This window comes from Ambystoma mexicanum, chromosome 11 (genome assembly GCF_040938575.1).
Source record: "Ambystoma mexicanum isolate Mex_15411 chromosome 11, UKY_AmexF1_1, whole genome shotgun sequence".
Taxonomy (NCBI): Eukaryota; Metazoa; Chordata; class Amphibia; order Caudata; family Ambystomatidae; genus Ambystoma; species Ambystoma mexicanum.
In genome coordinates, this window is record NC_090934.1 from 1,022,663,263 (window position 1) to 1,022,690,948 (window position 27,686).

Below are 27,686 nucleotides of genomic sequence, written 5' to 3' on the forward strand. Positions count from 1 at the left end.
GCTAATTGCTCAAATTCACACGTATAACTTAATGATCTGAGACCAGCAACATATGATTCGACAGATTCCGATTTCTCTTGAACTCTCTGAAAGAACTTATGCCGCTCGAAACTGACATTCTTCTTTGGCTCAAAGTGGTCCCGAAGTTGTTTAAGAGCAAACGAGTATTCATCCATATCACCAGCTCCTAGGTCTCGATCGCTAGGAAGTCCATCATAAATTCTGCGCCCTTCAGTGCCTAGATTATGAAGAAGGAGAGCTTTCTTCCGTGCAGCGGGAAATCTGTCCCCACCCATGGCCACCAAATAGTTCTCAAATACATCTTTCCACCGATCCCATGGGATGACTGGGCGGCCCGGTTCGCTGACAAAAGGAAGAGGAGGTGGAATAGAGGTCATGTTATGTCCTGGCGACACCAAAAACACTTTATACTCAAAATAGAAATGGCAGCTGGGATGTCTTTTTTTTTTTTTCCAATTCCCTTTGAAGCGCTTTTAAAACTGCTTGTATTCCCTTTGTTTTAGCAGTGGCATAAACAATTGGGGATTATCAGTAGGTTATGTAGGTGCTTGAACAAAACACAATTTAGTTCTGAGTGTTCCCCTTTAAATGAACAGATGAGTTCTTCCGTAGTATGACCATGGGCTTTGGGCGAAGTTCCACACGAATAGGAAGTGTCACAAAAGGAGATCCGGGGTAAACAAAGCACCGAGCCCCAGCCAATGGCAGCACTCTGTTGGACGTGACGCAACAATGGGGGCTGGCGAGTTGACACGCAGTGAGGTGGGCGTGTTGAAGAGTAAGCGCACGCAGCGAACTCTCTTTGTCTCTCACGCCGAGGTGCGCGCAGAACCAGCGCGAGCCTCCGTGAGGAAAAAACAGGCTCGAGCCAGGTGCACAGTGAGCCGTTGTAGTGGCCTTACAATATCTCCCAAATGCAAAACACAGCACTCGCGGGCACAGTACTCACTCGGCTACTCCTCCGGATCAGCCACTCCCTCCGCCTGCCTCTTGCCTGCTGTGTCGGAGGAGGGAGGCTCGGAACGCTTGAAGCAGCGAACGGGAACAAACGAGGGCAAAACAAACACGCGCGGGTTCTGAAGGTGCCCTCGCCTCGTCGCCAATGTTGAGTCATGGAACCAGACGCACATATAACTGTGAGTTTATTTTCAGGAAAGCGGATAGTACACAGCAGGCGCCCTCCTCAAGAGGCAGGCTCCAACTGCCTTTACATACAAAAGAAAATCTACACAAACCTTCCAATTAGAATGAACACATCAATGCATTCCAGTTAGAATCAGGTTACATCATAATGTAATTGAGTTGCAGTGTTTTAGCTAAAAGCAAGTATGACACTTTTCTGAAGTAAAAAGGATCTAAATCTCAACACTGACCCCCTTATTTGCATAAATGGTGACCAATGATATTACATAAAATTATTTCACAGAATCAGTCTTTAATATACAAAATATTATAGAAAGTTACATTAAAAACACGTTGCCATTAGTAAGGAAGGAGACAAATACAATAAAGATTACCCCTGCTAACTGCGCAGGGAGTATTAATTATATTAAAGACTAGGAGGCATTATGCTTCAACTTCATTTCCTACTCTTCAGCAGTTTTTACAAACTATAACAAAAACAACAACATTGAAATGTCCCAGTGACTTTTCCACTTTCCTACTCCAGCTCAGCTATGACTACTTCCTGTCCCTGAGCTCCTCCTCTCTTTTACGTGCTACGAATGTCCTTTAACTATTAACTTTTCGTCCCGCCAACTGAGCGAAGACTATTTCCACTCCAACTGGGAGCCAACTCCTTCGGCAGATCTCTCGCCTTCTCCTTATTAGTCATCTCATTCAACTATTCTGCTCTTCCCCTAAGGAAAATACAAAATAGAGTATCAGGGTGGTTTGTTTGTTTATTAATTTGATAGTGGTGTCTAGCTTTGTTATCATATCTGTCACGAACCGAGGAAGCTGGCGGTTGTGGCCCCGTTGGCGTATGAGCCGCCATTGATATTGCCGCCACGTTCCCATCCACCGTACTGTGACGGTCTAGTTTTTTTCGGAATACGCCGTCGCAAGTCTATTTCTTTGCGTTCAACCCGGAAGCTGACGCGTTGCAACCCTTCGCGTTTAGGCTTTCGGGTTAACACGCTGTTTTCCTCTAGCTCTCGCTTCCCTTCCCCCTTCCTGCTTTCCGCCTTGCTATTGCTGAACTAGCGCTCCTCTCTCTTCTTCTGTCTACTTCCCCATCTTATCTCCGCATTTATTTACTGTATGCCTCCAACGTACCTTCCACCGCCCAGTGCACGTCCGCTGGAACGACCAAGGAACTCCTCCACCGGAACCCTCAAATTCCTGCGGTTCTCCTCTACCATCCATCAAGACAGGGGTTTTTTATGCCGTAAGGCTTTTTCCCCGGACCGGTCTGCTGCGGAAGGAGTGCCTCTCCTGGACCTCCTAATAACGGGTTCAGGGTGGTTTCCTCTCGCGGCCGGCCTTATCTGCACAGCAAAGAAAAAACATTGTGGCGGAAGAGGTTCGGAGCAAAACCGGAATTCAAACCAGGTGAGGAGGAGGATTGGGAGCAGGGGGATCAGGAATTGGAACCATTACAGCCCGAGCCTGATAGTTTGCAACGCCAAAGTGTAGCAATGGCCACTCCCGAACAGATCCAAGAACTCATTAATGCGGTTCAGGCTATGAATGTTGAACTGCAGAATGTTAAAGCTGACAACACTGCCTTAAGACAGATGATCGCTACACGAGAGACTCGTGAGATAGACTTATCCCCTATGATCTTGTCTTCAGGCAAATTTGACGGGAACCCCAAGAAGTTAAAAGAATTTATGGAAGCATGCTCCATTTATTTTGCATTCCGCCCCCAGACCTTTTCTTCAGATCATACCAAAGTCGGATTTATGGTATCCAACATGACTGGAAATGCCCTAGCCTAGGCAACACCGCAAGTCTTAAACAATGATCCCGTCACCCATGATTATGGGGCTTTCTTGAATCGGCTTAGACAAACCTTTGAGCAGACCGAGATCACGCATGTAGCAGCAGAAGAACTCCTAGACGTTCAACAAGGCTCTAGTGATCTACTTACATACATTTCAACTTTCAAGAGACTTGCTACTGAAGCAGGTTGGCCAGAACGGGCTCAATATACCATATTTCGTCGTGGTCTCAAGGAGGAGATCAAGGACGAACTAGCCCGCATAGCCCGACCTACCACCCTGTCGGATCTGATGTCTCTTGTGCTCCAGATCGATTACCGGCTGAATGAACGAAGGGTAGAACGAAGAAAGCATAAGCCTCCCGTGCCCCACACTCCTGGTGCCTCCTCCCTGCCTACGTTGCCATCCCGAAGTCAAAGGGAAGAACCAATGCAGATAGGGGCGGCTCGAGCGCCCTTAACTTCAGATGAGAGAAGAAGACGAAGAGAGTCGGGCCTCTGTATGTATTGTGGTTCAAATACTCACCTGCTTCGTAGCTGTCCGGATGTACCCCCTAGGAAAATGGGAAACGACCTACCTCGGAACTAATGGGGACGAGTCTCCGAGGTCTAACCCCAAGTCCCTATGTCACGGTAACCATCTCTTCACCCCCAGACACCATGGACTCGCGTCTCATGGTAGTGGCCATCCGACTGGAAACTCCCACCTCAGTACTTCATACCATGGCCCTTTTGGATAGCGGTGCCGCAGGCATGTTTATGGACACCCAGTGGGCACACCAACAAGGACTCACCCTACAGAAACGTGAAGACATACAAAAAGTGGAAAGTGTGGACGGATCACCCTTGTCTTCAGGTCCCATAACCCACTCTACTGAACTTCTCAAGGTACTTATACTTCAACACATGGAACAATTACAGTTCGATCTCATTCGGGCCGCCCATTTCCCCATCATCCTGGGTATCCCCTGGCTTAGGAAACACAATCCAGCCATCGATTGGACCCGGAACACCATGGCCTTTGAGTCGGAATACTGTAGACAAAGTTGTTTGTCGCGTATTCCAAAAGAGACGGTGCAGATTTTGACTTCCGAACGCAAAGAAGTATGTGACATTTGTAGTATACCCACTGAGTTGGCTGATTTCCGGGAAGTCTTTAGTAACAATCCAGTTTTGGAATTACCCCCACATCGTCCGGAGGATTGTGCCATAGAGTTGGTACCAGATGCATTGGTGCCCTTCGGCCGCATGTTTTCTTTATCCATCACAGAAAAGAAGGTCCTACGCACCTACCTGGATTCTCATCTTACCAATGGGCTCATCCAGCCTTCAAAATCCCCAGCCGGAGCCCCTCTTTTTTTCATACCGAAACGTGATTCAGCTGAGCTACGGCCTTGTATAGATTATAGGGGCCTTAATAGGGTCACCGTTCGTGATCGCTATCCTATGTCCTTAATTTCCGACATTTTGGAGGCCGTTCAAGGAGCCACCATCTTTTCGAAATTAGATCTACGGAGTGCCTACCATCTTCTACGCATAAGAACAGGGGATGAATGGAAGACCGCTTTCAGAACCCCCTTTGGTTTATTTGAGTACAAGGTCATGCCTTTCGGGTTGGTCAATGCCCCGGCAATTTTTCAACGGTTTATGGACCGCCTGTTTTCCGATCTGTTGTATGTGAACACTATAGTTTACCTCGATGACATCTTGGTATTTTCGCCGTCTCCCCAAAAACATGCCCAGCATTTGAAGATGGTCCTTCTACGTCTTCAATCCCAACACCTCCTGGTCAAACCCGAGAAGTGTGTATTCAAGACCTCCTCTGTCCCTTACTTAGGTTACATCCTCTCCCAAGAAGGCATATCGATGGATTCCAGGAAGGTGACGGCCATCTTGGAATGGCCCGCTCCATCCTCCCAGAAGGATGTACAAAGGTTTTTGGGTCTGGCAAATTTTTACAGGAAGTTTATCAGACAATTTTCCCAAGTTGTTCTGCCAATCACAGCTCTACTCAAGAAAGAGGCCAGAAACTTTGTCTGGACTGACCAAGCCAACCTAGCTTTCCAGAGTTTGAAGAAGATGTTCTGTACTGCTCCTGTCTTGCTTCAGCCAGACCAGACTCAACCTTTTATAGTGGAAGCTGATGCCTCTGCAAGTGCTTTGGGAGCCGTACTCTTACAATCTAAGGATGGAGAAGAACACCCTGTGGCCTATCTCTCTAAGACCCTGTCAGCAAGCCAAAGAAATTACTCAGTAATAGAAAAGGAATTGTTGGCCCTTAAGACAGCGTGTGAAGAATGGAGACATCTGTTACAAGGAAGTGCCCATCGGGTTATACTGCGCACTGACCATAAGAACTTACAGGTGCTCAGGAACATCGAATGTGTCAATTCCAGACAGGCACGCTGGGCCCATTTTTTTAGCCAATATGACTTCTCCATCACATATATTCCTGGCACCCAAAACAGTCTAGCAGATGCCCTGTCCAGACGAGACTCACCTGCCACTCAGTTGGTTCCACCGTTAGAGTACATGTTTCCCCGTAACCGGTTGGTGGGAATCATTACCTCCTTCCTCCAGGATGTCAAATCGGTTACTACCCCGGAGCTGGAAAATAGGGTGCCTCTCAACCTGCGGAGACTTGCTAGATGGTCTGAGGGTCTTTTATTCATTGACCGAAGGTTATGCATCCCTTCCAAGCCTTTCCAACAAAAGATCCTGAAATGGGGTCATGACCATGCTATTTCTGGGCACAGAGGCATACGAGGTACCATTGACTTGATATCCCGTTCTTTCTTTTGGCCCTCTCTCACTCGAGACGTTAAGAAATATTGCCGCACCTGTCAGGTTTGTGCCAAGAGTAAATATTCCACTCACAAACCTTACGGCTTGCTAGTGCAATCAGAGGCGCCTGTTCGTCCCTGGTCTCAGGTTTCAACAGACTTCATAGTCGACTTACCTTCGTCCCAGGGGTTCTCTTGTTTGATGGTTACAGTGGATTCTTTCTCGAAACTGGCTCACTTCACTCCGCTTCCAGGAGTCCCATCTGCATCGGTGATGGCAGAGGTGTTTCTCAAGGAGATATTTAGGTTACACGGGCTGCCAGACAAGATAACATCCGATCGGGGGAGCCAGTTTACTTCCCGTTTCTGGGGGGCCTTATGTCAGCGATTAGGTATTGAGCGGGCCCTCTCCTCTGGTTTCCACCCTCAAACGAATGGCCAAACCGAAAGACTCAATGCCTCTCTGGAACAATATCTTAGGTGTTATACTAATAGCTTGCAGGATAACTGGGTTGCCTTATTATCGACAGCAGAATTCGCATATAATAATGCCATACATACTGCCACGGGCCTTAGCCCTTTTTTCTGCACTTACGGAATACATCCTCGTGGCATACTTCCTGTTCATAATCCCCCTTCCACCATTCCAACTATAGAATCCATTTTGGCTGACATAGCCTTAGCCCACAAGGTGGCTCAGCAGAACTTACTTTTATCTCGAAGGAGATACAAGGGACAGGCTGATCGTTCTCGTACCCCCTGTCCCGATTGGAAGGAAGGGGATAGGGTATGGCTATCTACTAAGTTCCTCCCTCGGTGGCTCCACCCATCCAAATTATCTCCTAGGTATTTGGGACTTTTCAAGATTTCTAAGAGGGTTAACCCCGTGTCATATAAATTGCTGCTTCCCAAAAGTATGCATCGCATACACCCAGTTTTTCATTCCTCCCTCCTTCGTCCGGTAGATCCGGACACCCCTTCTATTAAACAGAAAGGGATACCGGATTTAGTGCCATCCTCCCCAGAAGAGTATGAGGTATCGGCCATAATAGATTCCAGATACAGAAAGGGCCGGCTGGAGTATCTGGTGTCTTGGAAAGGTTATCCTCGTTCTGAGGATTCCTGGGAGCCTGTCTCCCACATTCATGCTCCTATACTCACCCGACGCTTCCATAGACTCCATCCGGGTAAACCTGGTGGTATAGGTTTGGGAGGGGGGTATACTGTCACGAACCGAGGAAGCTGGCGCTTGTGGCCCCGTTGGCGTATGAGCCGCCATTGATATTGCCGCCACGTTCCCATCCACCGTACTGTGACGGTCTAGTTTTTTCGGAATACGCCGTCGCAAGTCTATTTCTTTGCGTTCAACCCGGAAGCCGACGCGTTGCAACCCTTCGCGTTTAGGCTTTCGGGTTAACACGCTGTTTTCCTCTAGCTCTCGCTTCCCTTCCCCCTTCCTGCTTTCCGCCTTGCTATTGCTGAACTAGCGCTCCTCTCTCTTCTTCTGTCTACTTCCCCATCTTATCTCCGCATTTATTTACTGTATGCCTCCAACGTACCTTCCACCGCCCAGTGCACGTCCGCTGGAACGACCAAGGAACTCCTCCACCGGAACCCTCAAATTCCTGCGGTTCTCCTCTACCATCCATCAAGACAGGGGTTTTTTATGCCGTAAGGCTTTTTCCCCGGACCGGTCTGCTGCGGAAGGAGTGCCTCTCCTGGACCTCCTAATAACGGGTTCAGGGTGGCTTCCTCTCGCGGCCGGCCTTATCTGCACAGCAAAGAAAAAACATTGTGGCGGAAGAGGTTCGGAGCAAAACCGGAATTCAAACCAGGTGAGGAGGAGGATTGGGAGCAGGGGGATCAGGAATTGGAACCATTACAGCCCGAGCCTGATAATATCATCACAAAATATGCACACAGAACATATGATCAACAAATAACAGTGGGTGGGAACTAACGCTCGCCTCCTAGTCTTTAATAGAATTAATACTCCCTGCGCAGTTAGCAGGGTAATCTTTATTATATGGCAAGACTGGAGGCGAGCATTATGCTTGTTCAAAGCTGCCCCAATACTGTAACCGCTATACTCTCAGCAGGCTTAAAGTAAAATTCTCTAAAGGTACGATCATTCCCCCAGTCTGCTGCTGACATGATGTCTTGTAATGGTACTCCTGTCCTATTTGCTTTAGACGCCATCGCTCCTCTTATTGAGTGAGCCCTGTACTTCTGCAAATCAATCCCTGCTGCTTGCATTATCTCCCTGACCCATCTCGCGATGGTAGCTGTCTTTATGTCATGGAAAGGCTTCCTACGCGCTATTAGCAATTGTGTTGTACTCTCTACTCTATTTTCTGCTGTCCTAGCTTCGTATTCTCTGTGGGGAGAATATGCACCATTTAATGTTATTCGTAAAATATGGATAGTGCACTGATGTCGTGCATGTCTCAGTCCTTTCCACTACTACAAAAGACACTCCTTCCGGCCCAAATGTCCTCCTACTGATCTCTAATGCTTTGATATCCGACACACGTTTACAAGATATAAGACAGAGCAGCATCGCTAACTTGCCTGACAGCTGTTTAAGAGATAAATATCTGTTAGCTGGCCAGCTCTCTAATAGCCGCAGCACTACTGTCACACCCCATAGGACCTTGTATTTAGGTTGCGGCGGTGTCTTAAACTTAGCCCCTCTGATGAGCCGACAAACTGCCGGGTGTTCTCCTGCTGGCACTCCCTCGATCGGTAAGTGCCCCGCAGAGATTGCTGATCTGTACACTCCTATGGTGCAGAATGCGTTCCATCTTGCAGGAGCTGTGCTAGAAAATTCAGTATAGCCACTACAGGTGCTGAAATGGGATGAATATCTCTCCTTCTAGACCAACTAGTCCACTTGGCCCAAGCCGTGTCATAGCTCCTCCTAGTCGATGGAGCCCAGGATTCAGCGATGAGTTCTGAAGCCTGCATCGAAATGCCTGGCAGCTCCCATCGTTTCCTGATATTCTGCGCGCGATGAGCGGGAGTGTCCCTCTCACTCTCAGAGGATGACTCTGTCCAGCTGGGTCCGTGAGTAGTCGCTCTCCTTCAGGGAGTACTCTCGGCAGGTCTATCAAGTGTTCCATTAACGTCGGGAACCATACTTGTGATTTCCACAACGGGCCTATTAACACCAGCTCCGCCTTCTCCCTTCAACATTTCGCTAGCACTCTGCTCAGCATCATGAAAGGGGGAATGAGTAATGAGGTCTGCCTGCCCAATCTTGAAGGAATGCGTCTGTCCCGCTTGCGTCCGGGTCTAACCTCCAGCTGAAGTAGCTGGTTGTCTGCGCGTTGAGGCGAGACGCAAACAGATCCGTGTGTATCGGACACCACCTCTGATCCAGTGCTTGAAATACTGCTGGATCCAGCCTCCAGTCGCTGGAGTCTGTGAGGTATCGGGAGTTCCAGTTTGCTACTACATTCAGTGCCCCGGACAAGTATTCCACTCTTACTGATGTCCCCGCCTGCAGACAATGGTGCCAAAAATCCTTCACTAGCTCCGCTAGCATTCTCGATCTCGTCCCGCCTAAGTGGTTTATGTAACGTACTGCTGATATGTTGTCCATCTTCAGCAGTACGCACAACTTCACTTTGTCTCTCGTGAAGGTCTTTATCGTGAAAGGAGCCTGCCAGAAGCTCTAGACAGTTTATGTGCAAGCTTAATTCTTCTTCGCTCCACTTTCCTCCTGTCTTCAACTCCCCGCATCGCACTCCCCAGCCTAAACGGCTGGCGTCTGACGCTATGATCAGGTCTGGACGGTCTCCGAAAATGGCACGTCCATTCCAGGCGTCCATATTCTGCAACCACCATTCCAGTTCTGTGATGGACTCCTGATCTAGTGGTACCAACTGATGGTATTTCAGTCCCTGTTGGAGGTGCTTATTTTCAACCTTTGTAAGGCTCGATAGTGTAAGGGACCCAGAAATATGGCTTGTATGGAGGCTGATAGGAGGCCTACTATTCTCGCTAGCACTCTCAGTGAAATCACTTTCTTCCTCAGGCACATTCTGATCTCTCTCTTGATGTCTCGAATCTTCCTTGCTGGAAGTTCTAGCGTGGCTTTCCTCGTGTCTAACACGAAGCTGAGGAAGTCTAGTCTCTGAGCTGGTCTGGTATCTGACTTCTATATGTTCACTAAGAAACACAGTGACTGTAACAGGTCCAAGACCTACCTTGTCTGATATTCTAGCGTTCCCCAATCCTCTGCTAGGAGTAAAAGGTCATCTAGATATATTATCAATCTTATGCCTTTCTCTCGGATAGCTGCTGCCACGGGTTTCATCAGCTTGGTGAAAGCCCAATGTGCTGACGCAAGCCGGAAGGGCATCGACTTGAATTGCCAGCGCTGTTTCTTCCAGTGAAAAGCTAAGAATCTCCTGAACTGCTTCTGCACTGGGATCGTCAGGTAAGCATCCTTTAAGTCTAGTCTCGTCAGCCAGTCACCCTCTCTCAGGGAATCCCCGAGCTGATGAATCCCTTCCATCTTGAAATGATAGTAGACTATCCAACCGTTCAACTCTCTTAAATTTATTACTGGCCGTACTTTCTCCTTCCTGTGAGCGAGAAACATGTTGCTTATAAAACTCGGGGCTATTGTGCACCTCTCTATGGCATTTTTCTTTGCTAAGAGTGAAAACTCAGCATTTAGGGATTCTTGCTCTGCTACTGCTAGGCGCGGGCGCTGGAGTACTCGGACCTGCACTGGCGTCTGCATGAATTCTAACTGCAGGCCTCTGACGGTTTGCAAGATCCAGGCATCGCTGGAAAGCGTGTGCCAGTTTTCCCAGAACATACTGGTCCTCCCCCCTACTGGAGGGTATGCAATCGCCCTTACCTGGCGTGAAGCCTTGTCCTCGTCAGAAACCTCTGCCTCTGCCTCTGCACCCTCTGGTGTTGCGGCCTCTGGCTGGGAAGAACGCATCTTGCTGCCTGTTCTCCCAGTACTGTGCTCTATGATTAGGGGGCCTTCTTTCTCCTTGTTGGCGACCGGTCGTGCGACTCCTGTAACGGCCGGTCCCGGCAAAAATTCTATGCGGAAAGATTTTCCGGATAGATGCTTGGGCTTTCTCTAGCAAAGTGTAAGTGCCCACGAAACGGCCCATCTCTTTTCTGAATGTTTCCCCGAATAGGAGGCCCTGAGCTGCTTCTCCAGCTTTGTAGGACGCCAGGTCGCTGAGCTTCGAATCGATCTTTAGCAACAGCCCTCTCATTCTCTCCGATGCTATGGCGCAGTTCGCGTTCCCCAGAAGGCAAATTGCTCTTTGCGCCCAGCCTGCTAGGGCTTCCGGGTCTACTTCCTCCCTGGTGTCTCTTGCTCTTTCCGCTAGGTCCATAATTTTAGCGAGAGGGCCAGCCAGGTCTAGCGCTTTCTCCTGGCAGCTTTTCCATGACCTGTCTATACCTTTGCGTGGGTCTTTGCTGGTCTTGGACACAAAGGTAAGTATTTTGGGGTCTAGTTCGGGAGTCTCTGCCACCTTCCCTGGCAGGTCTGGGCGAGGGTATTCTGCCCGGAGGCGCTGTCTCACCTCCTTATCCAAGGCCTTTCTTAGCCTTGCTGTCATGTATTGCGCTACCCTCGGGGATGGCTTCCAGTCGGATGATCTCAGGTTACGGATGCTCTCCAGATCAAACATGTCATCATGCTCCTCCTTGAGGTGCTTTTCCTTATGGGTCCTCTTTCCCCCGCTGGGTTTTACCCATTCCTCTTCCACTGGCTCTTCAGACTCTTGAGGGAATAGGTCCCCTTCTGCTGGCTCCTCTTCCGAGCCCAGTCTTCTTCTCCTTCATTGTCATCCCCAAGAGTGGGGGTTGTGAGGTCTGGCACTGCCTGACGCTGCAAATAGGCTTGCTTAAGCTTTGCGAAGGTGTCAGCAACCTCCGGGGCCTTATCTTTCGCCCCTTCCGTAGGGCCCTGGGGGTCGGTAGAGGCTTTCCTCTTGCGAGCCTGAGTTCTCCCCTTAGACCCTGTTCCTTAGGGTTCAGTGGGCGTGCAGTTTGTCCTCGTGGTGCTATCTTTAGGCTGGTGAAGCATCACTTCTAAAGTTTCCAATCTCTCTTGTAGGGGTCTGACCCCTTGAGCCACTGCATCTACTAGGGAATTCCCCAGCACCTCCTTAAAGCTGGCTGCTAAGTCTAATGACTGCTTCTCCTCGCTCCATTCGAACTCAGATATGGTAGGATTGTGCTTTGTGCCTTAATACCTGTTAAAGGTGTCTTTGTCGCCCCTTCCTAGTAGATGGTCTAAATTGAGATAGATCTCAGGTGTCTTTTCACTTTCCACCTTAAGTCTTTTTTTTTTATGTGGCTGCACCGGACTCTTTCAATTCTTTATGCCTGTGGTGGCTTATGTTTCTTTCTTCCTCTTCCCTTTAATGTGAGGCTGATACATCTTGCCTGCTGGAAGGGATTTGATCCTGCTTTTGGTCGCGGATCTTCACTGCCTCCTCTCCATGTGTCGGGGCTAAAATCCTCTGTGCAGAGGCTTTTGCTTTAAAGCGCTTCGGATTAAGGCGCTTTGGATTAAGATGCTATATAAATAACACATCATTATCATTAACGACTGAGAGCTGACAGGGCTCTGCTTAAAATGCGACGCGGCTGACACACACACCGGAGACCTGCTCCGCCCCCGCGAGGGTGGGGGCCGGAGTGCTCTGAGGGTCCTTATGAGCGCGCCTCGGCGCTCAACCCCGCCCTTCCAAGGGAGGGGGTCTGCTCCCAAACCCTCTGCTAGGGTTTGTTATGCGTGCGCCTGGGTGCTAGACTCCGCCCCCTCAAGGGAGGGGGTCTGCGCTCCGAGCGCTCTTGCCTTATAAGAGGATCCAACAGCTCCACAGCTAATACGAAAAAACCCCTGAGGTGCCGGTCATGAGGCACGGGGCGAAGCGCCGCTGGAGCTCCCTTTCTAGTAAAACACGTCTGATTGTGTACGTCCCGACAGTATTCAACAATGCCCAATCATTGTGAAAACGCTGTCTTCTACAGACTTACGTGTCGCATAAATGCTTATTCTATTTGCGCTCTGCCTAACGCGCTGTACAATACTACGCTCTGCTCATCTATTCATTATAGATACTCTCTCCTTAACCCAGCAACTATATGGTATCCTACTCTTATAGCTAACCAGGGAAGCAACGAAAACACTACTTATCTGCTTGAAGAGCAGTAAAAGAAGAGGAGCTCAGGGACAGGAAGTGGTCATAGATGAGCTGGAGTAGGAAAGACTACAGAGACTATGGGATGTGCAGTACGAAAGTGGAAAAGTCACTGGGACATTTCAATGTTGTTGTGTTTGTTATAGTTTGTTGAAACTGCTGAAGAGTAGTAATAAATGAAGTTGAAGCATAAGGCTCGCCTCCAGTCTTGCCATAGAATGTAACATCCAGTATATGATTTGTCATTTAACATTTACCTATGTGACAATATCAGGAGCAAGGCTTTATTTTGAAGTAGCAGACAAAATGAGAATGGAGCCTTCTCAATGTGCCCCTTGAGCATTCATTGGAGGGGGTGAGCAGGCCACAACTGTTTGGTGGGGGGCATGAATTGAAAGGGGAAGCGGGGAATCCCATAACACAATGTTGCAACGACAACTGAGCAGGTTAGGTGACTGTTGCTGAGATGTTAGATTTATATCTTCATATGGCTTTTTTCCCCATTGCTGCTACATAATGTTTTGACTATGGGATGGATACGGCTCCCCCGCATCACTAGCTGTGGGAACTTCTGGCCCCATTGCAAAAATCAAAAGCGGGCCCGTATGAATATATGCACAGTAAGTGTTGATATCTTAAAGTAAAATACACAAGTTTGATTCAATCGACCTTTCCCTTAGAAGTAAGTGCACCAGGCAAAAGAGCATTGGCATTTAAAAAACATTAATCAACACCAGAAAATGAGCTGAAAAGGTAGATTTTCCAATGACTACGCTGGCAAAGTGTAAAAGGTGCCCACCTTTTCCATCTATAGTGAAATATACCCAGCAAAACACAATCCCAGTAAGAGACATGTGTTGTGATGACACTTTTATGTGGTCTTGTAGGTAAGCTTCTGCATTTGTATAACCTGGGTGAAATCCTTGTAGCCGAACACTTGAGCAAGTTTGCCGGACTCAAAAATACCCAAGTTGTGTAGAGGCGACCCTCCAAAAAAAGTGTGCCCACCCACATGTATCACCTGCTTATGCCTTAAAAAACACCACTTGGCCACAATGAGAGACAATAACATCTACATGATTGCAACCTCTGGGCATACATAAATGACTAGCTTGCCTGCTCATCGTTTGCCCTTACCCTCATGTTTGGCTTTGAACAGTACTCTATTTTTATAAATAGGATTTAAAAAGTACACAAACCATAGTAAGGTATTCACACAAATATATACATCCTTATAGAAACATGTTAGGCAAAACATTTTCAATTGTGGCATTATGCGCCTCTTCCTGAATGGGTGACTACAAATACCAGAATGCAATTCAGCAGAAGGCAACAAATATGGCCTTTGAGTTTTGGAAATGTACTTTCAAGACGACTAAAATGTCACGTACCTGTTTATGTTTCAATGTTTGACAAATACAGGCTTTATATATACTACCAAAAATAAACTATTTTTGTTCTGTTAAATATGAACATCTGAAAATAATGTAATTAGTTTGAAACTGCTCTGTGAGATATATTTTAAGTGGACTGGAGGAGGGTGTACACCTAGGCAGCTAACTGGTGCACTGTATGTGCTTTTAGAATAAAAATGAGCCTTTGCATTTCTTAACATGGAAACACCTTGCCAAAAACAATGGTCTCTTAAATGAGAATTGACGTGTAAATCGATGCTGCCCTAAAAGCCAGACTGGAGCAAAGAAAGTGATTAAGCCAGACTGGAGCAAAGAAAGTGATTAGCAGTAATTAAGGGGCCTGCAGCGTCTGATGGGCTGCTGCAAGTGGGTATTTGTCTCAAGAGCATCACAATAGCTTTGGAGGTGACAGCGTGGCCTCCCTCAGCACAGCCCCTCTTTAAAATAATGTGACCATCTATAGTCGAGGCAGGGACTGGTGCCTGCCGGGGGCCCCCTTGAGAGCGGGGCCATTTGCCACTGCACACACTGCACATACTTCGGCCGGCTCTGTAATCTAAGCAGGTGATGATGTCTGTGAATAAGGTGTGGCTTTACGATCACTTCACTGCCAACAGGGAAATTCACCTGGAGGGGCAGTGCTTGCTGCTGCTGCTGCTCTTTGCTGTCGAGGAGGTGTACAACTTGTTCCTAACGCTGCCTAGTTAGGGTGGGTAACTTTACAAAATGGTTTTGTAGCACTCTTGAGATGTGATAGTGCATTGGAAGTGGCCTGCGGTGCTTGCCATTCTTTATGATGTCATTTGCACCCATCTTTTCCTTCCCATCAACATTTCTGGTAAAATGAGTGGCAGGTGGCATTTTAACACATACACGTGCAAAAACACACCTGTGGGATCATTATGTTTGCAGGACACTTATCTGGTAGAGTTCTGTCTAGACCGTGTATGGCACAAGGTAGGATTGAAAAGATCCTTATTTGCATATGTACAGATACCCTCAGAGGTGACTTCAGAGAAAAGGAACTTTCCAGGAGCATCATCAGTCTTTTGGACTCACAGGCACCATGGTAAGTGACAACACCCTAAGTTGCCATAAGTGAGCCGAGACAAATAACTGTGGGATGAAATACATGAATGGTCGCTATTATTATATGAGTCAGGCATATGGGGACCAGACGTCCCGGTTTTGCCGGGATTGTCCTGGAATTCGGTGCTCTGTCCCCCTTTCTCAGGATTGTGTTTCCAATCGAAACTGCAGTGGTCCTGTTTTTTTATAGGTAGATCTTTATAGCTGGCAGGCAGGAATGCACAATCTCACATGGAAGAAATACTACATTTTACAATCTCACTGGAAGAAATACTACATTTTACAATTTTACAACTACATGTTATTAAGTTGTGATAACTTAATAACAATATGTGTTTATTTGAACAGTAACACTTAAACCCCCTTCTGCGCCAAACGCTACTGAAGTATAGTGCCTTGACAGCCACTTTCAAGAGCTAGTCCTACTTTTATGTTAGTTGCCCTGTCCCAGTTTTTTACTTTTTAAATCTGGTCACACTAGTCAGGCATATCTTAATAGTGTAGAGGAGCAGTTCCGCCCCCATCCTACCTGTATGCTGGAAGCCAGAGATCGCAACATGCACAACACCAGTGATGGTGCCTATTCCACGGAGAGCATTCGAGAAAAGGTATCCATTGAGAAAACCCTATCTGATGTATCCCCGAAGAGATCCCCGAAGGAATATGAAGATGAGAGAAAGAGAAACTGGTGACGTCACAAGAAGCGAGCGTGACGCACTGAGAAGAGTGGCTGAGGAAAAGGATCTATAGACTTTATGGAATCTTATGATGTAAGGAAGAATCGAGTAAACTTTCATATGTGGAATGAAGATTGCATGCGTGAAGAGCACTGCAGAAAATGCAAGCCGTTTTATAACTGTACAGATGCAGAAACGCAAGTAGACTAAGTGATCTTAAAGGCTAACTATACGTAGTGGCCAGACTGCAGGCGGTGTCACCATTATATGGAACTCTGGACATCAGTGTCACACATTTAGTAAGCTCAGACCCACGGAGAAAGAAGGATCGGAAAGCTGTGTCGTAGCAAACATGAAGTCAAGAGCATGGAAAGGCCTGGAAAAGCTGTCTGGCCTGGTGTCAAAGGATGGAGCAGCCATGAACTGGTTATCTATCCATGAAGAACAGTGAATGTGAGACGCTTAATCAACCCTTGTTAAGGTGCAAAGAAAGAACATCACGAGTGCCAAGTTTATTAATTCAAGACAATTAAATGCTGCAAAACAGGCCAAAATACGGTCTCCTGTCACATGAGCCAAGGATGGAAATACGAGTTGGGCATGCAGACCAGAACTGTGATAAGTGTGTGCCTATACTCCCTTAAATTCCCAGGAGCAAGGATACTTTACAAGGCCACGTTCAAAGACAAGTAAGGAGGTATGAGTAATGAGAGATGTTGGGCCAATTGGGTGGGAAGACATGGTCAAGTCCACCCACTGACACCTGGGGTACCAGCTTACGTGCTGCTAGTGAGCCGAATGTTACAGAAGGGCACGAGTGTCCAACCAATTGTAGAGGGCCATATAACGAAGGGCCTTATAGTTTGAGAGCCAATGATATACCATGTACTTAATAACTGTTGAAGATGACTTGCACTAGGGGTTGGCATACGTTGTCCACCTGACCGTAGAGACCCAATCACAACCCGTCCCTATATAGAAAGTATACTTAGAAGTTCCCTTTGAGCTTATCACAACCCCCATAGGTTTTTCTTGTTTTCCACGTGGTATGACGTCACGTATGATGATTTTTTAGTATATAAATGTGTTTTTTTTATGAAAAATGATTGAGAGCTCGAACGAACGTCCATTGATGACCGTTGCAACTCCCTGTTTTAGACAATTGATAATAAAACAGTTGGGAGAGACTTTTTGCCAACTTGCTGAGTCAGTCTTATTATTTGGTCTAAGAGTTATTCTGCATCCCGTCCATGCATGACTTGTTACTGATTTAAGGTCCCCCGGGTTCACGTGGTAGCAATGTCGGATGGTTGAATAAAGACCCATCGACCCGTTGACTCCAGCGAGCGAATGGTGAGTAAACTGAGGGGATTGAAAAACTAAGGGGATTGTAGGGGTGATAATTTAAAAAGGAACGAAAGTAACAAAAGTAACGGGTGTAACGGGAGATTTTTGTGAAGCGAGAGAGATAAAAAGCCCAACAGTCCTAACCCAAGGGGGTTTTAGAAGAGGTTGTCTCACACTCCAATCGGAGTAAACTAAACTATGTGCAGGACAGGTCCGCATAAAGTGACAATCTAAACTCTGTGATCAGAGTATTAATTAGGGGCAGAGAGTAAGGGCGATCACCGAAATAAAGAGTTGACTAGTTTGTTTATGTATTTGTGTTGAATTAAGGTTTCGAGGAGCGACATGAACAGTTGTGTGAGAATTGAGACAAAGTTAATAAGTTATACTATCTATCTAGGGAAGTGGTTGGTACCAATCCAGAGGTAGACGGAGAAAAAGTGGAGAAATAGAGTTTAAAAAATAAATAATTATTTGTGTATAGTTCAGCGAACTTTTACAAACACTACATTAAAAATATCAGTCTAATCATATAAAATTCGAGTTGCCATACAAATATAAACACAACTACAAATACAGGTAAAATACAGGTGCAGGAAACACACAAGTGCGACTATCAAATCACATTTTACACTTACAGGATACAGTTCGAGAGTACAGTTTCAAAGTGCAATTTTGGGACTCCAAGTCCTTTACTTACACTTTATCTTACACTTGCTAAAGAGCAACATTTTTTGCCAGTTCCATCTAGGCTTACATCGACATTAAGGCAACATATTCACTTTTCCAAGCCCAGGCCAGATTCAGTGGTAAACACTTCACAGTTTTCTTTCTCCAACTTTCTGATCACTGTGGACCCCACATTGAATAAAGAAAACTTAATTCTCTCTGAGTCTGAGTTAATACAATAGTTCCAAAAGCCGTTGTCCTTTATCACTTCATATGCATGCAGGAAGCCCCCCAACCTTGTCATATACACCTCTCCTAACGTTTTACACTGTGTAAGGTCATGGCAGGGTGTTTCCAGTGCCCCGGGTACCCTACACATACGGCATATCCGGTCCCCTTCTGGTAATTTGCACCTAGCAGTCAGAAAAATGAGGAGTGCAATTGATAAATGAGCATTGGCAATTGATTTGTTCGTAATTTCAGAAGGAACCGCTGCATAGCATAAGACAGACATTGCCTCGGATATTTTTGTGTCTGCAGATAGAAATGTGTCACATTCACCACATACTTATAATTGGTAAGGGTAGACAGGTGCGAGTAATTGTTGGTCCAATCCCACTTCCTCAGTTTGTTTTTATACAGTAACCAGAAGATTGGCCCTCGTCGCCCGGTTGAAATCGGGTTGCCAACCTATCCACTCGTATATCTTTACCTTTTGGTTACCATATTCCAAGTCGCAGTGTCTATTAGCATGACCAATGGGCTCTCTTAAGGTGGGCATTTGTTTACACTGAGGGCTGGAATTTGTTTTCATATGCAATTGCCCCTGTCTCACCATAAACTGGCCTTTCAGGGAAACCAACCCCAATTCTAGTCACACATACTCCATCGGCGTTGTTACTCAGTTTTAATACCCTTTTCCAAAATTAGCCTTCAAGGCCATCCAGCCACTTGTAATCGCCCATACAAAGTACATCCAACCGATATAATACCATTGGGCAGAAGCACTGGGAATAGAGCGCAATAACTCCATCCAGTGTAAAAGCAGTAGTCTTGGCCGCAAAGGTACTAATTAATGCAGTCAGTTGTCTTGTATTTACACTCTTGGCTTCTTTAATTTCCTTTTAAGACCTCCTTGCACCCATCTCCATTGTTGGAGCGCGCTCATATTTATTGTTTTTAAGAATTATAAAGCGGCAAAAGTACTTTATAAACTCTGGTAAGTATTGACAGTCAATAGAGACTCGTCACAATAGTAGATATCACTCCTCTGATGCATTTATGTAAGACATTGCCAAAGCAGTGCAGAATGAGTGAAATGCATGGCAGATAAGATGTTCATGCCATCGCCTCATTATCAAAGGTGGTATTACAACACGTGACCACATACTTGCATGCTGCGTACAAGGAAAGAAGTTAGAGAAGAGGTTAGCTATTTTAGAGCTCTGGAAAATGTACCTGGAAGAGAGGGAAGATCCACCATCCAAAGAGTGGATGCTTAACCAGTGTAAGGAGGAAGGTGTTGAGCCCTCAGCTCCCCTTGCCTCGCCAGAAGTAAACAGAGATATTGCGGAAGAAATTGGATTGTATCATTTAAAGGAACTGAAAGCAGCAACGGGGTATAGTAATCCGATATATCTCTCCTGGCCATTCCCTTATTGTGGCTACCATCTATCGGCCATCTGGTCAGATCCCCCCCTTCCTCTCTGAGTGGGCAGACCTCTCCTCCTCCTTCCTGGACTCAACCACTCAACTCCCCCTTATTGGAGACTTCAACATCCACCTGGATGCTTCCTGTCCTTCCACTGGACTTTTTTGTGACCTTTGCGACTCTCTCTCACTCTCTATTCTCCCCTCTGGCCCGACTCACTCTGCAGGGCACACTCTGGATGTTCTGATCTCTTCAGACCTTCCGCTTTCATCCCTCTGACCACTCCTCTCTCCTGGAATGACCACTTTCTCGTTTCTCCCATCTCACCCTCTCTATCCCTCAGGCCAAGCCAGCACTGCCACCTACCTTCTCGGTTATCTGACCCATGAAGCGTGTGTCAGTTGAGGCTTTTGCCGCCACTTTTGCATCCCCCTTCCCTCCTTTGCTGACTCACACCCTGACACAGCCCTTTCCATCCTCCACTCTGCTATATCTGATACTCTTAATGTTCTTGCCCCTGTCATGAGGATCCGCTTGACGCCCAAAGCCAAGTGCAACTCTTGGTACGACTCAGAACTCGTCCTCCTTAAACACAAGTGCAGGGTGGCTGAGAGGAAATGGCATGTTTCTTGTACATCCTCTGGAAAACTGGCTTGCCGCCTGCTCCAAAGGCAATACCGGCTCTCTGTCTGTACCAAGAAGAGAGCCCACATCCAAGCCTGCATCTCCACGGCATCTAACAACTCGGCCAAACTCTTTAAAAACTGCAAGGAGCTGGCCAATCCGGCTACAGTCTCTACCTCTCCTGTCCCCTCCCAGGCCCTCTGCACGGCCCTGGCTTCTCATTTCATCTCTAAAACTCAGTACATCCTGTCCTCGCTCTCTTCCTCTCCTTCCACTCCCTGCTCTTCCTATGGGTCTTCTTCAGCCACCTCTCTCCCCTCCTTCGCTGCCTTCCCCTTTTTCTCCTCAGACGAGGTTTCTAGACTGATCTATGAAAGTCTCGTCAAAACAGGTTCACCCCTGTTCCTCCAAAACCTTCAAGGACCACATTGACACCCTGGCTCCTGCTCTGGCTGATTTCAGCAACCACTCTTTCCCCACTGGAGTCTTCCCAACCCACTGAAGCACTTCCTTGTACACCCTCTTCTTAAGAAACCCTCTGCCGATTCTTCCTGTCCGGCTAACTATCATCCAATCTCCATCACTCCTTTCCTGGACAAACCCCTGGGAAAACTGGCCATCTTCCAGCTTAATCTTCACTGTAAATCTGTTGGCTGTCTGCATGACCATCAGTCTGGCTTCAGAGCTGCCATAGGCACGGAAACTGCTCTCCTGAACATCCATGAAGACCTGCTCTGCAACCTCAATTCCAACACCCCTGTGTCCTCATCTTACTCGACCTCTCTTCTGCCTTTGACACGGTCAACCATGGCATCCAGCTCAACCATCTCTGTGATATCCTGTGTATCACTGATCAGGCCCTGGCTTGGCTGACCCCCTTCCTCTCCGATCGACCTTCCCAGGTCCAACTTGGGTCCTTCCTTTCCTCTATCTCTTTCTCTACCTGTGGTGTTCACCAGGGGTCTAACCTCTCTCCCTGGATGTTCAACCAATACCTGGCACTTTTTGCCCACTGCATAGCTGCTCTCTACCCCAACTTTCAGTGCTGTGCAGATGACACAGGGCTCATTTTCAGGCTCCCTTCAGCCACCTCTTCTCCTTATCTCATCTCTAACTGTCCGCCATCCAGGAGTGCTGTACCGCCAATGATCTCTACCTTAATGCCAGTAAGACCGAGATTCACCTCATTGGCACACCTGCTCCCTCCTTTCCTGTCACTCTCTGGCCGGCCTCTCTTGGCCCTCTTCCTGCTCCCACCTGTGAGGCTAAAAACATTGGTGTCAACGTCGACTCCACACTTCCTTTCTCTCTTCATATCTGCGATGTCTCTAAGAAGTCACACTACCAGCTACACCTCCTCAGAGGTATTCTTCCTTTCCTCTCCTTTCCCCAGAAGCTCACTGTCTCCAGAGCTCTGGTTCTCTCTAGTCTGGACCCCTGCATCTCATCCAAAACAGGACTGCAAGACTTGTCCTTGACCTCAAGCCCAGGGATCATATCTCTCCAGGACTGAAAGCTCTGCACTGTTGCCCAGTGGCAGCGAGGATTAAGTTCAAAACCTTCTGCATGGTCCACAAGGCCTTTTGGGGTCTGGGACTTCCCTAACTTCAACTCTCTTCCTAAATATCTTCCTTCCCGAGCTCTTCGCTCATTTGCCTCTAACTCCCTCAGGGTTAGTCGCTTCTACAAGCAGCAAGTTGGTGGTAGATCTCTTTCTTCTGCTGGAGCCTCCCTCTGGAACAGCCTCTCTGAAACTTGAGGAGAACCATCTCTGGTTCCAGAAGCACCTCATGACCTTCCTCTTTGCTTCTGCTTTCTCCCCTCCTCTCCCCTGCTGAGCTCCTGACTGAATCTGAAACTGCACTGGTTTACCTGGCCACCCTCTGATCTTGGGCCCAGGCCCCCCCACCAGTTGCACACCTGCACTGCCCCCCTGGCAACCCTGCACTTGGGGACTGTTTCTGTATCCCTACAGACCCTACTAGCACTTGACACCTGATGTCTGCACTTACCTTTGCACTTGCCACCAGCTGGCTGCACTTTGTATTTATTGTCTTTATTTATTTTACTGGCTTCCTATGCACTGCACTGCCTTTTCCCCTTTCACCTGCACTTTTCCCCTTCTCCCCTCCCATGCACTTGCGCAATCTCAATGTCACCTGGCCTAGTAGGATCGCTGTCTGTCTTCCCTCTGTTTCCCTTCCCTTGTCTCATCGCACCTTGAAACGCTTGTGTATAGATGCGTTATAAATGCCATATAATATCAATATGATTGGACAGAGTGGAAGAGTTCCTCCCGGTAAAGGGAGCAATGTCAGGGCCATCTAGAGTGGCCTTAGAAGAGAACTTTGATATAGGAAATATCTGAGACAGGATCGATAAACTCTATCAAGAATTAATGGAAGGTAGCAAATCGGGAGGCCGAGAGAAGGGAGATCAAACCCTAGTCTTCCAATCATGAAGCGAAGAGGAAAATCCATTTAATCTCGAGCGTAGAGCCTTATCCTTAAGCAGACGGACCTTAGATAAGGTTGAAGGGGACGAGAGTCATGGTAGTTGGGGACTAGATATGTCAGACGAGGAGGGAGAATCCTTCTGTGGGGAAGAGGGAGGAGGTGCATGTGCCCCCCCGAGGGAAGCCTGCAGGTGGACAAGGAAGTAAGATGGTCTGATCTAGAGAAACCTAAGGATAGGACGCCAGATCCTATAGCATATCCAGAGCCTACCAGGGGACGATCATGTAGTGAGAAGGGAGAATCTCTGCCATATGTGAGCAGATTAAGATCGTTGTCACGAAGGAGGCAGTCAGGAACCATTGTCCCTACCATGGATAGGCAGACGATGTGAGCTGATTGCGGGTTAGGGTTTATGCAGTTTCCCTTTTTTTGAAAAAGGGGGAGCAAGACCACAGTATATTCCATGGCCGCAGATGGACAAGGATAATTTAAGATGCAAACTCCCGAGTTTGATATCGGGTGCGGGAAAATGGATTTACCAATTGGAAAAAATGACGGGAGGAAATACGCTAGCCATAGGGGACATTAAGGGTCTCTAAGCAGCTATTCTTGGGGAAAGAGCTGATGACATATGGAAGAGAGCAGGCTATTCAAGTGTGACAGCACATAACACAGCGCACAATGGAGCAACATTTAATAATTGCAGAGCAGATGTTTAGAGGGCTCTCAGAGTACAGTATCCTGTTACATCAGACATGGGTGCAATCGTGACACGTAAGATGAAAGAAGATGAAGACCCTCTTGCTTATATTCAGGATATTCAAGAGTGTTGAACTCATGAAATGAGGGAACTGTGGGAAAAATTGGTGGCATTATTTTACCACATTTTATGTCAGAGATTGCCCGAACAAGTAAAGAGGCAGATGAAGAAACAAGTGGGAATTGAAGCAAAGCCATGGACTGAAATACAGTTGACAATAGTGCATCACTATCGACTGTTGCAGGAGAAAAATAAGAAGAGAGATGAGGCTAGGAAACTTGAGGAAGCTAAATTAGTTCTGAAAAATTGTCAAAATATTCTGTAGAAGGGGTGTTATTGACAAGCAGAGAAGTACAGCAACAGCGGGTACATCGCAGGCAAATAACCAGCGCCCGATGAACCAAGGAGGGAATGAGTTCATGCCACGAAGTAGAAGCATGGGTTGCAGAGGAAGGGGTGGATTCCAAAATAATGAAGGTGGGTTTCCGAATGCGCAGAATTAGAATCAGAATGTGCAAGGAGGATTTAACCAAGGGGGACTAATTAGAAAGGCTCCTCCTGTATGTTGGACTTGTGACAGGGCACATTGCGCGCATATGTGGGAGCTAAAGGAAAGTACAGAATGGCCAATTCTCAAGAGGGGGGCAGCTTATCCGCCAGCATATAACTCACAAGCTAAGGCAGGGTTTGCCCAGGATCAGACAGTGTATCAAACACAGGATCCACAAATGCAACAGGCACAGCAACCACAGCAAGCGCAAATGAATCCACCACAAGGGCACTCACCGCACACCACAATGAAGACACAGCAATATGCAAACTCAGGACAATTGCTGACTACATTTGTAGTTGAAGTCGGGAAAGCAGTGCAACTCGCAGAGCAAGTGTCTAAGAAGCCGGTGAGTGAAGCACAGCATTCTAACACATTGGTAAACCTTGCCAGTAATAGTATGCAGCTCCTTGTTAACTTGCATACGTTTTTTGTTTTTTACATTTATTTATAAAGCACCAACAATTGCAGGCATCAGGGCTCACATAGATACAAGGGCTTAGTAAACTGGACAGTAAAGATAACCTAAATAAAGAAGAGATTTACTTCCATAAGATGTTTCCAAGCAAGTCGACAGAAGTGTAAACACTAGCAGGAGTTACTCAAATAGGAGTGTTTTTAAACGCTTCTGAAAACACAAAAGGCGCTTTTCTAATCACAGTTCTACGGGAAGAGAATTCAACACTTCAGCTGCAAGAACAGGGAAAGAATGCCCAAAACCCTTTGTTCTTTTATATCTTGGAACATCCAGTTGTCCCTTAGAGCTGGATAGAAGTGATTATGCGAGTAGAAGTTGTTTGGTGTCCTCTTTCGCCCCTTTTGTTTAATTTGGTTCTGGAGCCGCTGTTAGTATATCTTAGGCAGGAGCAGAGCATCTGTGGCTGGAAGCTGAGGAATGATGAGGTGAAAGTCCTAGCATATGCTGACAATTTGACGGTGGTCTTGAGGAACCCAGAGGTGGGCTGACCTTTATTGAGAAATATGTTGCAGGAAGTGGGAGAATTGTCTGGCTATAAGATAAATTGGAGTAAAACAGTAGTTTTTCCACTTCGGATGAATCCGTTGAATAGGAGGCTGTTGGATTGGAATTGTCAATGGGCTGATGTTTCGATAAAACATTTAGGAGTCTACTTAATGCGCGATGTTAAGAGAATGGTGGAATACAATGTAGAAAAATTGAAAGAAATTTTGCTGAAAGATGTGCAGAAATGGGAAAGGTTAACTCTGAGTGTTTGGGCAAGAATCAATGCTATCAAGATGATGTTGTTGCCAAAGGTTCTATATTTTATTCAATCACTCCCCCTTAAGTTTACTAAACGAATGCTCTGGAGCATTGATAGGATTTTCGTGGACTTCCTATGGGGGAAGGGTAACAAGCCGAAAATTCCAAGATATATTTTGGTGCGTAGAGTTAAAGATGGGGTATTTGGTTATCCGATATTGGAGAATTATTGTAAGGGCTTTTTATTAAAGAAAGCTTCTTATTATTTTAAGGAGAGGCGGGCATCAGGCCCATATTGGCTTTTAATAGAAAGGGAACTGTTGTCTCCTTTTTCTTTGGATTGTTTATATTCTTATGGGAGACTGGCGAATTCTAGTGCTAAATTGGAAGCTCTAGTGGTTTCAAAGTCGGCTTTGGTTGCTTGGATTCTGGGGTGTGGACAATCTTTGTACTTGTATGCTTCGGCTTCTATTTGGTTGAATCCGGGTCTAACCATTAATAAGATGCTTAATTGGAGGGGTTGGGCTAATAGGGGTGTTCTGAAGATCGGGGATGTATGGAGAGGGGGAAGGATGGTTCTGTTTGGAGAATTGGTTAATTGTTATGGGTTGCATAACAGGGAGGCGGGTAGGTATGGGCTTTTAGAGCGGTTACTAGTAGAAAGGATACAAATGTTGAGTGAACCTTTAGGTGGTAGTCCTCATATTTTTGAGATCTTCGCTATATCTCCTCAGACAGTTTCTTCATATGTTAAGTTGATGCCTCTGTAGGATTGTATGAGGAATTCATGGGACCAGTTGCGACTGAAGTGGGTGTGTGAATTGGGAACTGACCTTTCTGAGAATTTGTGGGATAATAGCTGGAGGGCTTCGGTGAAGGCCAAGGTTGATTTGAATCTGAGGTATATTCACCAACGTCTTTTGGGTCATATTTATTGGACGCCAGTGAGGATGAAAGGGAGAGGTTTGACTGATGTGGACTTAAACTGGGGGTTTGTAAGCTTGAGAGGGACTTATCTGCATATGCTCTGGGAGTGTAGTAGAGTGGTAGACTTTTGGCGAGAGGTTTTAGATAGTATTGATATGGTAACTGGTATGTTCTTGCCTCGTACCTTTCTATCAGTGATTTTCCTTTCAACTGATGGTTGGAATGTGGAGTTGTGGGACTATTCGGATTGGATTGATAGGGCATTGTTGATGGCCATAAAACAAATAATGAAGGTGTGGAAATCTAGGAAGAAGCCGCATTGCGAGAATTGGGTGTCGGATATGCGGACACTTTCTTGGTATGAGAAGACTCAGGCAATTCGACATCATAGGGAAATTGAATATGAGGAAAGGTGGGGGTCATTTCGCGATCTCTTTGCATAAGGTGTAGGATTTGGTTTTTCTGTTAATGGATTTTGAGATTGGGGGGTGGGTAGAGGTGTTTGTTTTGTGCTGTTGTTGGTCTTGTGGTTTTGTTTTGTGTTGTTCTGTCTTGTTATGGGGTAGGAGGGTGGGAAGGATTTTTTATTTTTTTGTTTTTGTTTTTTGTTGTTCTTTTTTCTCTGAAAGGCTGTTCACTTAGTGTGTAATTTATATTATAATGAACTGCTGTATGTGATGTGTTCTTTCACTTATTCTCACTCTGACATTTCTGATGTTGCTCAGTTGTATTGTTTCATATAAATTTATTAAATAAAGTTGGGAAAAAAAAGGGAAAAAAAAGTTGTTTGTTGCATTCAGAATACCCTGAACAATGGAAATGTAAAACACGTGTATAATGTGAAAGATCTCTTACTCGTTTGAGAAGCTAACATTACTGAAACTCATTGTTCCATTATAAGACTGTTTCTGTCTGAAGGAGTGGTTGTCTGTCCCTGATTAAGGTAAGAGAACGCTGATATGACCATTACCGAATACCTAACCTTGAAAATACAAGAGTTACACACTTTGAAGTGGGGGAAACTACATCAAAGAATGGTTGCATGTTCCTAATTGTGATTCCCAAAGGAGGCCTGAACTCTATCCTTTACCTTTAAATGGGGATACAATTATATATCCATCTTTATTCCTTGAAAACTACTTCAAAGAGACGTTGCGTGTGCCTAATTCGGGTTTCTACAGAATGACGGAATCTTATACTGTATTGAAAAGTCACATACCTTTAATTTCTGAGAAGCTAAGGAGTATAAACTGTTGAAGAGAATTACAAGCACTGCCCAAGTCAAGAGGTACCCCACCAGCTTCCAGGTTTCGCTTTCTCCTGCCTCCCGCACCGCGTCTGAGCCTCTGATTTGGCCT